At 39.1% G+C, this 16,811-nt stretch overlaps 1 non-coding gene across 1 annotated transcript; it reads right to left on the bottom strand.

The window, feature by feature from the left end:
- Nucleotides 1–2,579: 2,579 nt before the first annotated feature.
- Nucleotides 2,580–2,686, bottom strand: LOC132361706 (U6 spliceosomal RNA). The gene has a single exon (XR_009501976.1). It is a non-coding gene; the product is annotated as a U6 spliceosomal RNA (small nuclear RNA).
- Between the last annotated feature and the right edge of the window lie 14,125 nt (nt 2,687–16,811).

The raw sequence follows: 16,811 nt of genomic DNA, 5'->3' as shown, positions 1-16,811 counted from the left end.
AAAGAAAATGGGATCATGAGTGGCTTCTTTACTTTAGCTCATCAAGCCATTCTGTTTATAATGTTTTCTTTCCCAAGTAGGAGGTGGAACCTTATCACATCTATGACTTAACGCTATTTTGGTTATATGATAACATTCATCATCAGAACTCCTGAAGTGCTGTACATTTCCTACAGAATCAGGGTCAGATTCCTATGTTGCATGGATGTAGTGGTACACCTTGACTTCTCTCTTCACGTACCCTGCCCAAACGTCGAGCTGAGCAGCCTCTTATTCCTTATTGGTACCTGATACTTTCTTGGTTCTACCTCTCAGTGCATCCTCTTCCTTCTAAAGAAAAAAATTTTCCACCCATTTCCATGTGTTTATATCTTACTTACCTTTAATATTTTACCTCAAATGTCAAAATTTTTTGAAGAATTCCCTGATTCTTGCATTGGACATGATTACTCTCTCTCTCATTTATATAAAATCTCTCATATATTAAGTATCATTTTGATCTCATTTTGCGATGCTTTCTTTTCTACTCTACCAATAAGAACAAAATCACAAGGATAATGATAAATATTAAACCTTATTCTATAATATGAAAAGTTCCTTATGTACATTATCTCATGCAATCCACAAAACAACCCCATAGTGGAGATAATGCTATTATTATTCCTAATTCACTTAGGAAGAAATTCTTAGAGAGGGCACAATAATTAATCCAAGGTCCGGTGGTTGGTTTTAGATCTGGAATTCTAATTCATAGACCTTATTCTTAGCCAATAGGCAAGACTGTGCTTCATAGCTATACCTCCTTTTGCTTGTAACTTACCACTTTCTACTTTGTTGTGTAATTACCGATGACCTGAATTACTATAGTTGTTGTTCCTTGAGGGCTAAAATTATGTTTGATTCTTCTTGGTATTTTAAACATGACTGAACTCAGGGTTTCACACTAAAGTAAGGGTGGTCCAAAACTATTTGGAGAACAACTGAAAAATTTGGAACTTTTCATATATTCTTTTATAGCTCTGACATGGAAGATTTATTGAGAGAGGAAAGAACTATGTTTAACTGTCATCAAAATAAAGTGGAAAATATAGCTTTGCCCAAAAGAAATGACATGTTCTGAAAGAATAAAATTAAAACGGGATTTTAATCCATTATCTAGTCTATCTGAAAATAAACAAGGACAGTCACCTGATTGAAGGAGTAAATGTCTTTAAACTTTCACAGTCACTGTGTAATATTCATAAATGTGGAATCTGGAAATCTATTTCCCACTGAAATGAAAGAGATTATACTTGACTAAAAAAAATTAATATTAATGAAACAATAGCTAATATTCATGATATTTTAATAATTAGAGAAAGGAATAATAACATTTATTCATATTTTTAACTTTATTTTATATTGGAGTATAGTCAATTAACACTGTTGTGATAGTTTCAGGTGCACAGGAAAGAGACTCAACCATACATATACATGCATCCATTCTCCCCCAAACTCCCCTTTATTTATATTTATATCATGCAGATAGATAACTGACTGCTTTTCATCAAGATGATTGTCACTAAATTTACAGAGCCTCAATACTGAAGTAGGAGAAGGTGTTGAAGATAAGATATCTTATCTGGAGACTAATAACCTTTTTGTCTTTAACAAGCTATCTTATCTTTACTACTGTTTTAGAAGCTCAAGAGAGTGGTGACCTTGAATAAACACTGCTATTTCCATCATCATGTCCTGAGACTGATTCAGAGAGGAAATGTCTCATCAGAAGGATGGAATACAGTCCAGGCTTATGAAGTAGCAGATAGACCTGTGAGGAGCTCACCTTCTAAGATTGAAGAACCTTCTGTTCCGGGTCATTTATCTTAGTCATCCTAACTACACTCCCAATTGCACAATGAATGCTAAGAAGAGTTTAGACTTCCTTCAACCATCCTGTTCATTCATGAGGTAAAAAGAGAGATGAGGATGAAAGCCTAGTTGATTGACAGTTTTGATTATATTCTTAAGGGTCTAATTGAATAGTGTGTCCTATAAAACTTCCTGAACATTAAGTATATTCCCAATATTGGTTATATTGTGCTACAAAAATCCTGTCACCTAGGAGGATTTATTCTGATTACTTCCCACCTATACAGAGTTAACATCATGTAGACATAATGAGGCTGATAGAATTTTCATGAAATAGTTGTTGGATGTATATTGTTTGGATACTGGGATATTAACATCTCTATCTAGTAATCCTCCAAGCAAAGCTCTTCACAGCCAAATAATAATACAGCTAAACAATGTCACGAGAGGTACTTTTAGGGTCTTGATTTGCTGCTTTATTTTCTTTCTTTTTTATTTTAAATTTAATTAATTTATTTATTATACAGTAGGTTCTTATTAGTTATCTGTTTTATACATATTAGTGTATATATGTCAATCCCAATCTCCCAATTCATCCCACCACCACCAAACCTCCCCCCCCCAACTTTCTCCCCTGGTGTCTATACGTTTGTTCTCTACATCTGTGTCTCTATTTCTGCCTTGCAAACCGGTTCATCTGTACCATTTTTCTAGGTTCGACATATATGAAAAATATGGAATGCTTCACGAATTTGCGTGTCATCCTTGCGCAGGGGCCATGCTAATCTTCTCTGTATTGTTCCAATTTTAGTATATGTGCTGTCAAAGTGAGCACTGCTGCTTTATTTTCTTCTGCCAGTTTATTCATTTATATACATATATAAATATATATACTAATTTCTGTCAAATTCAGTTCATAAGGAAATCTTTATGATCAGCGTTTTCAGGTTACCCCAAGAGCCTCACAAAAGATACTGAATTTTATGATGCAAATTACACTGATACTTCCTAAAGAGTTCTGTGTTCTGTCTTTGTAATGGAGTCTTTAGATTTCTTTAGACCTGCATCCCACTTAGAAGTCCCTGACCATACTAAGCAAGTTCAATGACTCTTTCCTAGAGTCAATCAAATAAAAATAAAATTTCTTTTTCTATAATAAATGGTAGATCAGGATTTTTCTCCCTCTTTTCCCTGTACCTTATGCTTCTAACAAGGAGGCACATCTCCAGTGTTTTCTACCTTGATACCTTGCTGTTTCCACTGAGAATGTGTCACACCCCAGTTATATGTTACCTTCTCCAGGAAGAGTTCTCTTTTTGTCCAGCAGAATTGATCTCTTCATTCTCTAAACTTATAACTCTCTTGTAGCCCTTATCATATTATTTTAAATTTTATTACACATCTGATCTTCCCAGCTTAAGGATAAATTACTTGAGGCTAGGGAACATGCTAATCTCATCTTTGAGTCTGCCACAGCTCATAAGGCAATGTCCAAAAAAGGTAGGGAGTAAATATTTGTCAGGAAAGAACAAGTGAATTGTCATTTTCCTAAAGACAATAATGAAGCCAATTTTGTACCGTTTGTGTAAAATATTGGATAAGGTTGTCGAGATTGTTGCACACAGAATCTTTTCCTTTTTTTATTGAGGTCATTAACATGGAGAAAAGGGCTATGCAGACAATTATGAAGGATATATCTTAAGATAAGTAGTTAGAAAGATTTTCAAGATTTTGAAAAATATGTTTCACAAGGAACCAGAATTTAAAATATTATTTAGTTCTTTTTCTATGGGTTTCTTAAACCCCACAGTGGATTCGCCACTGATAAGCACTCGCTCTTGCTCTCTTTCTTTTTTAATCCTTCAGTTTCTAAGGTAACTTTTAATATCTTGGCATCATTCCATGGTCTTTGGTGTGCTGATACTTTTCTTATAAGGCCCTTTTTTGAGACTATACCTTTTGGTGATTTCAGAATAGAAAGAGATATAAACAGTGCCCCTTCCCCATTGAATGTCATAATAGTTTTCAACACAGAGGTGTATTGCTCATGATTCTAGTGATTCAAATTCCTACTTTTCCTAGGGTAGAAAGAATGTAGAGCCACAAATACCCTTCCTTTAAATTTAACTATACCATCTTATCATAATGTCTTCTAATGAAATATTTTCTGAATGGTTTGACGCAGGTGTCTGTGCTGGTTGTGGGAGGGTGGGTTACGAAGAATGAGATGAATGTGAGAGTTCAGGGATGGGCACAAAGCAATAATTGACATTTGACTGTTGTGGCAGAGCCTTTACCAATATCCAGTCTGCAGTTCCTCAGTCTTAGGGAAACAAAACACTACTGTGCTTCACTGAACCCTTATCTTGCTTCCTGCAAGAGCTGAGTATAGCCTGAATCTTTTTCATGGTTCTCTATTTTACATTGAACAACACATAGCAGAATGTATCGTCAGTAAAGCCAGTAAGCTCTGATCCTAGTTGGGTATACCACATTTTTCCCCTCTATATTACTTATAACTTCTCCTTGAACAAATTTAGCTGTACCATTTCAGGAAACAGAGGTTGACCAAAATCCTCAAGCACCTCTGGTTAAGAGGGATTTTCACTGCAATGCATACACATAATACTTCGAGGCATTTTGTAGGGTGAGTAAAATTTGAGAAATGTATATCCAAATAGTATGCACAAATTGTGTCTATATGATTTATAAGTACCTCATCAACTTATAAACAACTAGTAGGAAAAAATGTAAAGAAATAATAATAGGATATTATGAGAACTAGAAGGACTGTAGAGGAAAGCATATCTCAGTCTCTCATTTTGAAGATGAGAAAACTAAAGTCCAAATGGGTTAATTGATTTTCTCAGTATCATTTAGCCATTAAGTGACAAAGCAAGGACTCCTGACTCCTGGTCCAGTGCTCCCCTCCATCATACCATTGCGTTCATATAAGGAAGAACTAGCTTCAAATGGATTCTCTGGTGCTTATTCAGATGTTTCTTGAACAAACTTAGAAGCTTTAAGCTCTATCCCATCTTCCACTGAGATGCCCCATTCCATCACTGGGTAGGTCTTACTGTCTAATATTCTTAGCATTCTCAAAATCTAGTTTCCTGTAACTTCCACCCATTGGACCTGGTTCTTCTCCTTAGGGCCACACGCATGGAACCTGTTTCTTCTTTCCAGTTGCAGTAGTTCAGCTATTCAAAGACAACTGAGGTTCCATCCCCACATCCCAAGCCTTCCTATAATTTTCTTTCCATGATAAGCATTCTCAGTTGCATTAGTCCTTCACATGGAGAAAATAGAGAAAAGGTTTTTTTACCCCTCAACGTAATTGGTCGACATTTCCCCCCTTGTTTTTAATTTTATATTTTGTGTTTAATTTTTACAAATCACAATGAACAATTCTCATGGCTCAGTTTTCCAACCCCTCCCTCGCCCTAGTCCCTTCTGATCTTTTTTGAGGTTGAAATTTAAGATTAGGAGTCCACTGTTATTTGGCAGAGGAAAGGCAACGTGGGATTTACCATTGAATGAGAAGATTTCCTTTTCCCTGTGAGTTTTCAGTTAGCCTGTCTCCTCTCCACTGAAGAGCGGGTAGGGGTGAATCAGTGAGATGATGCCAGAAGTGATACAGGCACATAATAGTTATGGTTAGAAGTGGCTGCTTGCCACTCTGCACAGAGGAGACTTGTGTGGTCAGCAAAAGGCCTTGCAGTTCACATCATGTCTCTATTGCTGGCAGCATAAGTACAGGAAGAAAAAAAAAAGTGAAAAGTGGGCTTATTTAACAGCTTTAAGCTGCCTAAAATGTGTGTTTCCAGCCCTAGGGGACACAATCATTCAAGAATTTGTAAAATTGTTCCAATGAATTCATCAGATTTTTTTGCATATTATTTGAAACCAACTTAAGAGAAGATTTAAGAGGCCAGGAAGGAATTTTTGAATTCATGTGATTAAAGATGGCAAGGGTTTAGGATTTTCCTTCTTGGGCATCAAACTGTAACTTTGTATACCAAATTTCCATGTTTTAAAACTCTGTTCTCTCTTTCTTGGTGTTCAAGTTAGGGGAGGAAGAGTAAGAGGCTGAGGGGCTGGAGAAGGAAATGGGGGCAGAAAGGAGAGGGAAGTAGTTGTAGATCGCAAGTAATGAAGGAGTGATTCCAAAAACCAAACTGCCAATCAATTAAATATAGATAAGAGGACTGAGATTCTGAAATGTTGAAACAAAAATTAAATTAAAAAGAAAATAGTAGATGCTGATCATAACTTTACCACTTCAAAAATGTCTGTTATAGCTGTTGTTTTCCTTTTGTTTCTAGATAAAAATGAAAAGCTTTATGTCTTGCTTGCAACTGATATTGCCTAAGAAAGATATTCAGGAATCAAAGAGCAGAGGTGGAAAATTATTCAGATAAGATAATTGTCAGAATAAAGACTGTGTGTATGTGTGTGTGTGAAAGAGAAAAGTTTCAGGAATGCATCTACCATTGTAGTGTTTTTAGAGACAGACATCTGCTCTAGCTCCTTAGTTTTGGTATATCCTGTAACCTTCCTTTCCATTTGCTTTACCTGTCAGGACTATGCTTACCTGCTTAAATAGCTTTTAAACCAGCTCTGAGAAGGAAAAAAAAGGACTCAATGCACTTGACAGTGTGGTTAGAGAACTGCTCTCTTAAATCCAGCAGGGCTTCCTTGTGATTTACATTGCAGATCAGTGTGCATCAGACCTTCGCTCTAGGAGGACATGTGAATTAGAAGGCCATGTTTTCCCAGTGCAGAAATTATAATTACAAAAACAATTTCAAGGGCAAGATTTTGCTGTTTTCAATTGCTCTTCCAAGTCTCTGTTTACAGTATCTCTTAGTTAAAAGTGACATTCTACTCTGGTTACCACTGAGGAGGAAGGAAGACCGTAGACTATCAGAGCTCCAAATGGGGACAACCTAACCCAGAGGGAAATTCTGAGAAACAGTGGGAGTTGGCAGCCTGCTCAGTCCTTGTTGGTTATTCCTGTTGTACCAAGTTCTCTTCTTTTGGTGTCTCTGTCAATGTTCCTTTTCTTTTCTCCCCTCCCCACCCTTTTTATTGTTCATTTGAGAGAGACAGGCAGAGAAGAGGAAGAAGGTGGGAAAAAAGAATATGAACCTATTCATTCATCCTCCCTATTTTAGGGAGGATCATCCTAAAAGTAAAAGGAAAATTGATGCCAACAAATGTCATTAAGTACCTCCTAGGTTTCCATCCAGTTCCAGATAAAGTAGGCAAAGGTCCCTTCTCTCCCCATAGAGAAGAACAGAAGAACTCAACAGTCTAGAAGACTATATGATTATCTAATAAACAGTTTAAAATATGATAACTGCCTCAGAAGACATGTAGGAGCATATTTGAGATGCTGGGAAAATCAGAAAAATTTGAGCCTAGATTTGAAGGATCAGTTCACCAAGGTACATGCTGTGGGAAGGTAAAGAGGGGAGAAGGGGACAAAAAAATCTTTACAAAGGTGTGATCATAAGATGTCAGAGCTGCACTATGCCTTCATCTCTCATTTCACAGAAGGATAAAGAAAAACTGAGCAAAGTGTCTATTAAAATTCAAGTGCAGATGTATAGGTAAGGCATCCATTAATCAGGAAATTCATCCATCTGTCAGGCCTATCCACACATCCATTTATCTCTTCCTCTCCCCCATCATCGGTCCCACTCTTTCATCCCTCCTGAAGGACCCAGAGTTTGTTAGGAGAGCCAACTCCCTTCTCAGTCCACTGCTCGTTTATAATAACGCCCCAAACCATTTTATTTCATTTTATTTGTGAATGAGAATAGGGTCAAACCTCAATTGTTTATAGGCATGGAGGGGAATAGAGACGTTGATTATGCCAAAAGGGCAGATAATCTTCAAATCCCTTCTATTAAAATGTGAACAGATTTTAATGCTTAGATAAAATGGGGGCTGTGCATGACATTTTGATAAAACACTCCAAAACAAAAACAAGTAAAAACCCAAAACCCCAGAACACCAAGACAGCCACCCAGTGAGAAGACCAGAGGAAACTGAGAAATACTTGAATATGTACATAGCCATTTGCTGTATTTACATAGTAATATCAGAGACTGATACCTTTCCACCCTCCAAAGCTATAGCAATGCCATCAGCTGATTCAACACAAAAGATGATTTTGGTGGGGAATCCTCTCCACAATTATCCGTAGTAGGAAGGCATATCATTACAAGGTTTACTAATATATTACAAACGAACTAAATATATTTAAACTCAGTTTAAAAGAAGCTCCATATTTCTGTAGACATCGGGAATTTTTAGAAAACCATTTCCCCAGAGTCCCACAATTTATTCTATGCCAGGGCTCTGAGTTTTCCCTGTAGGCAAATGATGCTATTCTCCAAACTCTTCATTTGACTCTTGAAAGATTGTGTGGCCACTACATGTGAAAGGGAGCCTTCCCAACCATATCCTTGAACAAAATAACGTTAGTGGACTTGGTTGGTTAGTAGTTACTTTTCTGTGGAGAATGATCACCAGGACCCATGGAAAACCAGTTATGGATGCTATTATATAATCACCATTTATTTCTTGGCCTTTTGTGGTTCATAATCTGTCCTTTTCTGCACAGTAACTTTGGTCTCCCCACCCCCAGTTTATTTATAGAGAAATATTTTTGAAAGTAATAAAGTGACAGCATACAGGTTTAGCTTTTTACTATAATTGCTTCCTCGTGATGATCCCCATTTAAACAGGGGAACTTACTATGGTCTGTTGGGGAGGAGGGAAAGGAATGGACTGGAATGATAGGAAATATGCCTCCTATTCCCTTATCCTCCAAAAACTTTCCGAGTCATCTGGTGAAAGGATCATCTTTATATATTCCACTTTCCTGATTTCTGAAGTGGGTAGGAGACCACCTGGCTGTAATTGATTTCCTGGGCAGAAGTGGTAATGTGTGAATGAGGCTCTTTCAACACCCACATGGGTGGAGGTCTGGATTTCATCAGTCTCACAGGAGAGCTGTGTACTCCATGAGGCAGGGCCCTCAGTGGGAATCACGGCTATAGCTGCTTTATGCATAAGAGCAATAAAGTGTTTTATGAGATTATTTTCATGTTTTAAGTATAAATTTAGGGTGCCCATTGCCCGGGAGTAGAGAGTTAACTCTTCTGACCTGTACAGCTCTGGTAAGACAGAAGACAAGAGAGACTTTTCACTCTTGTATTTAAGAACAGTTTTAGTTCTGGTTATACTTGGTCTGCCATAATACCTTTTTAAAATTGTTTTATTAATTTTTATTGGAGTATGATTGCTTTACAATGTTGTGTTAGCCTCCACTGCACAACAAAATGAATCAGCCATACACATACAGATTGCCATAATACCTTTTATAGAATTTATCATGTCATCTCTTTGGATCTTAGAAAGCCAGATGCATATCTTCTCTCCTCCCTGGACTGGACATTCTTGAAAGTAAGAACTATATTTCCTATGGCACCTAGCACAGTGCTAGATGTGTGTATATCTGACATCTGATTGATATTTATTGAATCATCAAGCTCCTTAACCTCTCTGTGTACCTCAGTTTCCTCATCTATAATAGTGATTTCATAAGGGTTGTCGTGAGAATCAAATGACCTAATACATGTGCAGTTCTTAGAGCAATGCCTGGCACATAGTGGGCAATTGATATTTACCTGGAATATGGAAAGTGTGTGTTGGTGGGGGTGTTCCCTCTTTCCTCGCCTCTCTGGGAATGAAGCACAATGAGCATGAACACTTAAGCTTCTGAGAGGAAGAAGCTATGCAGTTAGAAGACATTTATTATATATGTAGCTGAAAATTATCATAAAAATTCAAATACTTAGTTTATACCAACTGAAAGAAATATCTTCCTAGGGATTAGTACCTGATTGACAGAATGAAAATATAAAAAGAGTAAAAGAAAAAAAATGATAATCACATTTCTAGTTAGGTTATAATAGCTTTTCATTCAGAGATTCTTTTTTAAAATTTGCTTCAGTCTTATGACAAATTTGCAAGGAATATTTTGTGAGACTTAGCACAGTTTGGAGGCGATCAAATAGAGCTGGGGGAGGAAAAAAACAAAAGCTCTAAGCAGATTCTAATGTGGTTGGGCTAAAAGACACAGAGCAATGGTGGATTGCGCTCACACCCACGGACAATGCTTGGTATGATCTGGGCCCAAAGAGGATCTCAGAAGTGCTGTGTTTGGCATGGTCATGGTCCTTCAGGCTGAGAGGTTCTTTTTTTTTCCTTCCTAGCCTTCTAAACAAGGATATAAATTTTCCAGAATGTTCATTCTGCCGGTAAAATAATGTGACACAACTAGTCATATCGGGCAAGTGCATCCTGCTCATCAGTGAAGGGATTCTAAAACTTAATGAATCCTTAAGTCCACTAATGATGTCTGGATGTTACTGAAGCTATTATCCTAGATCGCTTCTGACATTTGTGTCTTCATATCGGAGTGCCAGCATTCTTCAGTTTCCCCTAGTACACGCTGAGCTTGCTTAGCAGATAAGTATAGGTCTCTGTGAGCAACTTACATTTACAGAACTTTTTAGACCTGCACTGTTCAGTATGTTAGCCATTAGCCATCATGTGCCTATTTTAAATTAAAATTAGGGAAAATTTAAAGCTGTTTCTTTGTCATACTAGCCACATTTCAAGTCAATAGTCATATGTGTCTAGCAGCTACCGTATTGGGACAACACAGATTTGAAACATATCTGTTATTGCAGAAAGTTGTATTGGATGGTGCTGCACTAGACTACAGGTATAAAGCAAGAAAATTTACCAGTTTCCAATAAAGAGCAAGTATATCCTGTTTGAAGAAAATCCAACCTGTGAAAATGTAGACTTACAAAAAGAATAATTTAGGAAGATTTCATTCTCTTCAAATGGCAGTTCATAATAGGTTCTATTCAGCTACCTTCACTGATTTTTAAGTGTTTATGAATCCTTAATTACATTTAGACAGCAGTTAAAAAATAATATGAAATAAAGTAAAATGTAAGCCTTTAATGAAGCACAAAGTCATAAGAAACTATGAAGCTGGAAAATTTTATCAGGCTTGTGGAGTGGATATTTGAAATATATATCCACATATATATTTGAAACCAGCCAACCTGGATTTGGGTCTCAACTTTGCCTCTTGCCAAATGGTGGCCTCCTTGGGCAAAAACAGGCAAAACTCACCCCACATAGGAGCTTGGTAACTACTAGGCCCTTTCCCAGTTCCTCTCTTCTTCCTCACCTCCTCCTCAGGGTCTTCTTTTTGCCTTCTTCCTCCCTTGCATCCTGGAGCCTGGAGCCTGGTACTTTCACGCCAGCCACTCGGTGTTTCAGGATCTAGCTGTGCTGGCCAGATAAACTCCTCTTTCTTTCTTTGACATCCCCCTGACCAGTCACCCTTTCAGATAATACCATGCTTTCATTCAGTCAACATCTGCATCTCCCCTTGGAAAGGAGCAGCAGCAGTGAGAAGCTCACACCCCATGGCAGGGCACTGATGGAGAAATTCTGGGCAGCTTTATTCCTTGAGTTGGATCAAAAGGAATAAAGAGCATTAAAGTAGAAATCAGAAGATCTGGGTGTCAGTCTCAGTGCTGACAATGATTTCTGCAAATCCTATATCTCATGGTAAAATTCCTCATTTATAAAATGGAAAGATTGGACTAGAAAGCCTCTTGTTGCTCCCTTCCATTCAGACTTCAGTAAGAACAACTAACTGCCTCCCGGCTAGACTGGCAACTTTGTGAGGGCAGGGACTTGGGCTGCCTGTTCCCGGCCGTATCTCTCAGGGTCCAGCACAGTGCCGGTCACTTAGCAGCTGCCCAGGGCATATCTGTGGGATGAGTGGATGGCAGAGGTAACCTGCCTCCCTTGTATGTGCTTTTCTGCTGGATCCAGTGTCTCTATCATCCACTACCTTCACTCCGCTCAGCCTCTTGCACCCTTCTATTTCTGGTATCATCACTGCTGTACCTTTTCTTTTTAGAAAGTCTCAGGAGCTCTGTTGCATTACACCATCATTTCTGATTTCTCCATATAGCTGTGGCTAGAAAACAAACTGTGCTGTGTAATTATCCTTGCAACCCTCTCCTCGAAGACTTCCAATTTAATAGAGTTACCAAGATTTAAAAACATTAAAACAAAAATGAGCTTGTTAGAGTAAATTTGGCTTCATAAATGGGTTCCCCTTTTATTACAAAGCATTGATTTCTGTGGTCACCTTTTCTGAATTATTGAAAGCTGAGTGGACTGTCTTAATTGGCAAGGAGAAATGTCAGCAAGCAACTACCATGGAAACCAAAGAGGGAATACACAGGGTGAAGAAGAAATAAAGAGGAATGGGGGACAAAGCTGGCTCCCTAGTCAAGTGGAAATCATCATGAGGAAACAGATACACGCCTGCCTTGGTGAAGCTGTTGGAATATTAATACTAGTCTGGGAGAGGAGTGGGTAAATCGTATGCTGAGGGGTCAGTATAAATACGGAGCCTCATGATTCCATAGCAAGAATAGGAATTCTTGTTTCCCAGGCAGGAAAATCTTTCTTCTTGATATTGGAATCTGGCCTTGGCCTAACACAGACTGACCAGCAGAACTGCCCTGGGGTCTCACTTCTCCCCCTTACCAGGATGACTTTAACCTCTGGATGTCCCCATCTGACACAGTCACTGATGCTTGCTGACCCCACTCCTCACTGGGCTCTTGTGTGGGTTTACCAGCCCCCCAAAAAAATCTGCTTTAGGCTCTGAGCTTCTTGGAGATCATAGTAATCAGTGTGGAGAAAGCAGAGTGGCCCTCTCTGGAGCCTCCTAACCACCAGTTTGGAGAGGAGAGCAGTGGCTGTGGCCAACCATAATGAATTCCCCACAGGGGCTGGTCAGAGGAAGGGCGAGGGAGGGGGCAGCTGCAAGCCTCTGAGTTGCTGTTCCTAGTACACAAGACATTTTCACCACTCGGAGAGGAGCCCCCTCCATACTGGAGAGCTGGCCGAGAGAGTGGCCAAGTTTCTTGAATTAGGGCCAGTGGGAACTTCCAGAGGTGATGACCTCATGCTGCTCATTTGCTCTGGGGGAAATATGCAGGCTCTCTCAGGTCAATGACCAAATCCTTGGGAGCATACTGACACAGGGTGACTTCTTTAGGAAACCTTCTGAACATTTCTGCCCTTCAATACCTGGATCAAATGCAATAGAAAAAGATCTCCAAACAGAGCAATAGCAACAATAGTCATAATAGCAGCTGATACATAACATTTACTTACTACATTATCAAAAACTGTTGTATGAACTTTTATATGTGCTTACTCAGTGTATCCTCACAAAAACTTTATAAGATAGGTAGTATTATTGTTCTGTTTTACAGATGAAAAATCTAAGGCATAAGAAGGTAACCTGTCCAAGACCATAGAGCTAGTAAATGTCAGTAATGGTGGTATCTGAAATTTGAACCTAAGCATTTGGCTTCAACGTATGGATTCTCAGCCGCTACTAAGAACATGCCCCTAAAATTGAACATCCATTCAATACCTATTATGGGCCTAGCATAAAGTATGCCTTATGGGGGTCTATGAATTTGAGTTCACTTCTGAGGTGGGATAGGGTGGGGGGAATACATGCCCCCATTCAGCACTGGGTAAATAACTTGCTGGGTCCCTTTTTAAAAAATTGTGAAGAAGTTCCAGATGTTGACGTTAAGTCATGGAGCATTAAACCAAACATGGGATCCTTCTGAAAGAGGAACAGGTGGCATCCTATGAAGCTGGCCCTGTCCCCAACTCCCAGAAAAACAAAACAAAACAAGACCTAGAGTACAAAGCAAATAACAGAGTATGTGTAAAAAGAAAGTGGAGTGAATGTGCTTGAGGTGAAATCTGTGAGAAAGATAGCATGCAGTCAAAAAGTGGAGGGCACACCTACAAAATTAAGACATTACTTCCCAGTAAGGAGTCAGGAGCCAGGTTTGGGTGAGCATGATGGCTCATCACGTTGAACCCCCCGCCCCTTAGCTGTGTCATTCAGTTACACTTGTTCTGAACCAAAATTTTCCTAAGTCCTAGCCAGGTAGGTGTGGAATATTTTCACACCTTTGGAACTGCAGGTCAAAACCAGCTGTGACTGAATCTGTGTGTGACAGGAGCCCAGCTGTATTATATTATCTCAGCTTCAAAATGACCACAGCTTACATAACTGTCTCATAATCAGTCATTCTAAAGATGCGAGAGACCAGAGAAGAAAAGGTCTAAAGGGGATTTTTAGTTCAAATAAGCTAGCTCCAGGGGTCTGCTCAGGGTCAACATGCAAGTTGCTGGGGAAGGAGCAGCGTAATTATCATTATTTATAGCCCTACATGGCAAATGTGGAATTTTATACAGTGGCTGTAATTTGTTTTCTATGTGACCAACACAGAATAGAGCAGGCAGCAGGCCACCTCTCCACTCCAGGGCCTCCCTCATTGCTCCTCTTCCAGTACCTTCCCTACCTTAAGCCTCACACCTACTTCCTGTCCCCCTCCATCCCCTCCTGCCCTCCCCATCTTGTACCTGGGCCCAGGACACAAATGATCCTGGCCATCTCAGAACAGTCTTGCTTCGGTCTGTGTGCTCGGGGCTGCATCTCAAATAGGCTCTGGGCACATCTGGCTGCACAGTAGGAGTGCCACGCTCCAAAGTGCAACAACGAAACCACAAAAGATCAAAAGAAAAGCATCGCAGGCAAGAAATGATCCTTATCTTTATCTCCACAGAATCCATCAAGTACAAGCATCTAAGAGATGGCAAGCAGTAAGATAACAAATGGGAAGCCAGGGGAAATTAAAAGCAACCACTAATCATTCGCCTTTCAGCTGGCCTGGTAGGGCCTAAAAGGCTCCAATAGGGCATCCCACAGACAGAACCTCTATTAGGAACGGACCCCAGCAAAATAGACAACCTGCTAATCATCAGGCCTCAAGATGACAGCCTGGCTAAGCAAAGTTAAAACAGGAAAGCCAATTTCATTTATACATTGCACACTGTTAGAATTGATTTCTCCCTTGCTTAGGATATTCAGTCTTACCTCTTCTTGGGGTTTGATGTTTTGCTGTTGAAGTATGGCTAATCTTCACCTCCTGCACCTGCAACTGTGCCCAGGGACTCCTGCAGGTAGCTAACCCCACTGAAGCCCAAAGAACTACACCATGGCAGTATAACATCTGTGAATATCTCTTCCTCTACTAGGAATTTGTGTCCAACATCAGCATCTAACCTCTTGACTGGGTCAAGTGTCCATTTATTTATGATAAAACTAGCCTGCCCATGCATGAACAAATTTAGACATAGTATTAGAAACAGAATCCACCAAGATTTTTCTGGAGCATATTTCATTTAGATATTTAGAGTATGACCTGGGTCAGTTAGGAGCCGACTACCCTCTTTATAGTATCAGTGTTTTATTCAAACTGGGATATAACTGATTACAAATGGTAAAGAAGGTTTGGACTAAAGGTCAAAATCCTGTCACTCTGATCTCGGTTATTCATATATAGCCGTGTGCTACAGCTTTTAGTCCATTTGTACCATATGCATTCATATTTTTTAATATTTTATTGTCGATAATAGGCAGTTGTGTTCAGTTGTTCAGGGGATGTACTGTATGATTCCACAAGCCATTCATATTTGTAATTTTTGCGGATGGTGCCCTCTGGAGTTGTGCAGTTAAAAATGTGCATGGTCATATGTGACAGCTCTGTATACATCTGTTCTACAGGGACAAAAGCATTAATCTATTCAATAACATAGAGTAAGAATACAGAAATGATGGTTCAGTCCCTGCCTATCAAAAAGAACTGTGACAAAGGCAAATATGTAAAGACAGAAAAATTGCACTGAAATAAAAAAATGCCCTAAGACTATATTTCTGGTATGTACAGAGTACTGTTGGGAAACGTAGAAGAGAGTTATTAACTCTACTTGAAGGAATCAAGGGGGACTTCACAGAGGAGATGACATTAGACTGTGGTCTTGAGGGATGAGTAGATATAGAGTGAATAAAGAATTTCAGGCAGAGGAATCCTTGTGTGAAAAGACATAAGATATCAAAGTGTGCAGCTTTTAGAGGCAAGAAATTCTTTAGTACTAGGAAACAATGGGGACAGTGGGTACAGGCAAGAAGGGGTGTAATGGAAGATACAGTTAGAAAGGTGGGCCTTTCACAAAGGCCCAGATCACAAAGAACCCTTGTTCAACTGTTTGGACATCTAAGATAAAATTTTATCAATAAATGAATTCAGTACTGACTGCTTGGCCAGTTAAGCTCCAATCAGAAAAAAATGACAGCCAATAAAACTCTGTCTTGCCTGTAGAGGCAGCAAAGTAGTAAGAACATGGGCTCTGGAATGGGAATGCATGGGCCATCCCTCATAGTTATTTAACCTCTGTACACATTCGTTTCATTAGCTGTTATAGGGGATTCATAATAGTATCTGCCTCATAGAGTTGGTGTGGGTTTTACATGAGATAGTCTATGATGTAATTCATTTGCCAGAGTGTCTGGTATTTACTAATTCACAATAACTGTTGGTGGATCTTCTTATACTGCTGCTACTTTTCTTCCTGCTCTTGCCCTCCCCCTCCTTCTCTTCTTCTAATTACTATTATTAACTATTATTATTACTGCTAATTTCATGGAGCCCACAGTCCAGATTGTCTCCTTAATCCTGCTCTGACTAGATTATAAATAACTAGTTTAGTGTGGGTGGACAGCAAACCTCAGGTCATCTGAATATCTGCTTACTATTAATAGCACTAAAAATGGAAGAAAATCAGGTAAATCTTCAGTATTTTTTCTTCTCACATCAAATAACACATTTTAAAGCTCTACTGTCTTCTAGCATACTCAACTATGGGACATATGAACTGCTTACTGTTCATTGCTTTAC

This window comes from Balaenoptera ricei, chromosome 2 (genome assembly GCF_028023285.1).
Source record: "Balaenoptera ricei isolate mBalRic1 chromosome 2, mBalRic1.hap2, whole genome shotgun sequence".
NCBI classification, from domain to species: Eukaryota; Metazoa; Chordata; class Mammalia; order Artiodactyla; family Balaenopteridae; genus Balaenoptera; species Balaenoptera ricei.
This window is presented reverse-complemented; position numbering and strand designations above follow the sequence as displayed.